The sequence below is a fragment of the Megascapheus bottae genome, unplaced genomic scaffold (assembly GCF_031878675.1).
Source record: "Megascapheus bottae isolate mThoBot1 unplaced genomic scaffold, mThoBot2.hap1 HAP1_SCAFFOLD_40, whole genome shotgun sequence".
In the NCBI taxonomy this organism is placed as follows: domain Eukaryota; kingdom Metazoa; phylum Chordata; class Mammalia; order Rodentia; family Geomyidae; genus Megascapheus; species Megascapheus bottae.
Window position 1 is genome coordinate 1,573,909 of NW_028327715.1, and position 3,483 is coordinate 1,577,391.

The window sequence follows — 3,483 nt, forward strand, 5'->3', positions numbered from 1 at the left end:
TCTATTAATTACAATAAAAAATACAAATAAATAAATAAATATAATAAAAGAAAAGAAAAAGCAAATAGTAAGATGGTTGACATTTGTGAGGAACTTGAATCTGTAGGTAAATTTGTGGATGCTCTGCAGTTGTGAGAATACATATATGGCTTATGCCAATAGAAGATCTTGGGAGGGTCTTATACCACATTCGAATATTTCAGGAAAAAAAGAGTCATTTCATTATGTTTACAAATTTCTTTTTCTGAAGACACCTGTCTTTGTCAAGGGGCAAAGTGGGATGGGCAATGAGGGGCACAGGGGAGCCTTCCATACCCAACAGAGACAAGAAAGGAGGAGGGTGCCTCCGTGCTGGGAGGTCAGGGAAGTCCAGAAGAGGGAGAATCGTCCAGGAGATTAGGTAAGGATGAAGTGAGAAACTGAGGAGCAGGCAGAAAAAAACATCAGAAATAAACAGACTTGAGGTGGAATTATGACCCCAATGATCACAGTGTTCCAGGAACTAAAGTGCCATATCTGTAATGCTTTTTACCAAAAAGCCCTCCAAGTCCATCTAGAGGAACACACAGCATAGAGTGATACAAATCTCCTGACTGGTGAACTCAGGGAGATAGTAGGAATGTCAGCATTTGGTAAGTTCCTGTTGGGGAGAGCTCCCTGAGTAGCCCACTTGGGACTGGTGACACACTGAGACCAGCTTGTGCTGTCATAAGATGTGGGACCCTATGGAAACACTGGGTGAGGGCAGGCAACCAGCTGCTGGCTCTGGGTGGAAAGACCTGCTCCAACACAATCACTCAGGACTTCTTTAAACACATAGCCCAGAAGGATAAGGGTTCAATGGATGAGTGCATAGGTTGAGGGTAGGCCAAGAAGTTTTTTATGGAAATAGAGACTTAAGTACAGGGAGACAAGGAGTCTAAGAGAGAGCTAAAGGAGGGAGCAGGACACAGAACCAGCCCTGATGCACAGAGCACCAGTGCACACACAAGAGGCATGTGGTCATTGTTGTTGATTGGCAGCATTCCAGCACTACAGCAAGTAGCTGAGAGAAGCCAGGCCTATGGAAGAAAGGCTTGCAGGTCCTCACTGTTGTGGAACTTCTCCCCCAGGGTCAGTTGGGCCTTGTTTCCTGAGCCACCCTCAGCTCTGGAAGGTTCTTTCAGGATTAGCTGTCATGGAAAAGTCTGAGTCCACATGAAGCTGAATGGACACAGAGAAGAACCCAGAGGGTCCTCATTCTTCCTCCACTGCTCAGAGACATTGTACACCGGTAGATGACGCACGTTTTGACCTGGTTCTGCAGGGGGAAGGGAATCCCCGTCCTTAGGTAGAGAATTGATTGGCCTGGACCCTGGAGGACCCACCCCGGAAGTCCACTCTGCTCCTCCCGGATCTCCCCGCCCCTTCCGCTGAGGACCCAGAAATAACGGCTCCGCAGGTCCAGTGACTCAATGGCTGACAGCGTGGGTCCTCACCGCCCTGGACTCCCCTTCCTCCCTCTGGAGCCGTCCACGCGGGTCCTCCTGGGCCAGGATGGGGAATAGACTGGAGGGGAGGTGAGCCCTGTCCCGTCCTCCCCAACCCTCCTGCCTGTCCCCTCCATCCTCCTCCGCCGACCTAGTCACCTAACCTCCCACTGGGTTTCCCCTCTGAACAGTCCCATGACCTCTTCGTGGCACCAGGACCGGCCCCGAACCTCCACTTTGCACGTGGATGTGTGGAACATTAACTGAAACCACACCCTTGATAACTATGTCCATGGTTGAATAGGATGTAAAGCTCAGAATCATGTTGGCCTCCCACATCTAAGACATTGTGCTCTTTTACCACGTGTATTTATTTTTCTTTAAGAGATGAATACTTACAATGTATTCATAAGCAGGAGCTATTACAGTATGTATGGTTTTTCATCCCTCAGAAAATCAAATTCCAAAAATATATATTGCAATTATTTCTTACAAATAATCTCATGGAGTTTTAAAATTTTACACACTATTCAGTCTGCCAAGTTATACAGCAGTTATCTCCAACACAGAGGCAGATTAAGTCATCATATACAGTATACTATAGACATAGACATTTCAAATATACTATATTAGCCAACGTGAACATTTGCTAGTTAAGTAAGAATCCCTTTCTTTAAGTTACTTGTGGCATGGCTCTGCACTGGATACAAAACAATGAGGATTTAAAATTCAGCACTTGCAGCACTCGGAGTCTTCAAGTCGGTTAAACTGTAGGTTTGTTCATGGATTCTTCCATTGTCATTTGAGCTTCTCTTCTCAACCAGCTGCTGTCCCTAGTGGAGACACTAGGAATTGCATCCTCTACACTGTCTTCCCTCTCTCTCCTCTTTCTCTCTCTCTCTCCTCCTGTAACACGTCAGACTCTTCAATGGCTTTGACAGCTATTTTCTTGGATGTTTCCTGAATTTCGCCACCTATTATAAACTCATCAAGGATAAAATATGCCTTTTCAAAATTAAAGATGATACCCAGCTGGCAGACCTTTTATAAACAAGTTTGAGCTCCTTCCAGTCAATGAAACTGCTTGTTCGATGACCTCGAGAGAGAATAATCTGAACAATTTCCCGGGTTATTTTTTTCCTCTCTTTGTCAGGGAGAGTGGTGTACCACTTCTGTAGCCGTAATTTCCCTTGTCGACTGAACAGCAAGATGAAATGTATCATGGTGACCCAGACCCGCCGCCACCTGCACCCCGAGATCCGCGAGCGCCCAAGCCCGCTCGGGTACCAGGTAAGGCGCCCGCCTCACCTGTAATATCTCCTGTTTGAGTATAAAGTAAACCTGATGCCTTTAATGCCTTTCCTAAATGTTTGGTTTGTAAAACTTGAAATATTATTAGCAGTTAAGAGTTCCTGTATATTGCTGAACTTTTAAAAATATTTACAGAGATCAGAGACAATGTATCTCGTATGAATGTCCTAAATTCATTTGTATGTTTGGAATTGGAAGAAAGAAGAATAACCAAAGATGGTAGAGGAGATAGATATTCAGTAGTTTTGATGTCTTAAAAGCTGCTAGCTAGGCTGGGATGGAAAAATTTTAAACCTTTGAATATAAAGACATTCTTATGGGGTTATATTTTCTATAAATTATTTACCCAGGTTTTCAGACATCAGAAATGATGTCTGTGACATCTCTTACTATAATACAATTCAGTGGTAGGGATTCATAACAATGGCAGCGATTATTATTGCTACCACTAATTAAAGACAATCTCTTCTATTCCAAGCAATCTTAGTTATAGTTACTTGAGAAAGTTTCACATGCTTTTGAATGTAAATCTAATATGTTTTGTTTCTTACTTTGGGCATTGATTACTTTGGCAGGAAGTACATGTTTCTTTTATCTTCCTGCCCTTCCTACCCCAAAAGACATTATTATTGCTGCTAGACATTATCATTGTGAATCTGTGTCACCTTTATACTGCAGATTATGCATTACCAGGTATTAATGT

The 3,483-nt window shown here is 43.6% G+C and overlaps 1 pseudogene; it reads right to left on the bottom strand.

Moving 5' to 3' along the window:
• Positions 1–1,838: 1,838 nt before the first annotated feature.
• Positions 1,839–2,729, bottom strand: LOC150039296 (AP-1 complex subunit sigma-3-like; annotated as a pseudogene).
• Positions 2,730–3,483: the final 754 nt, after the last annotated feature.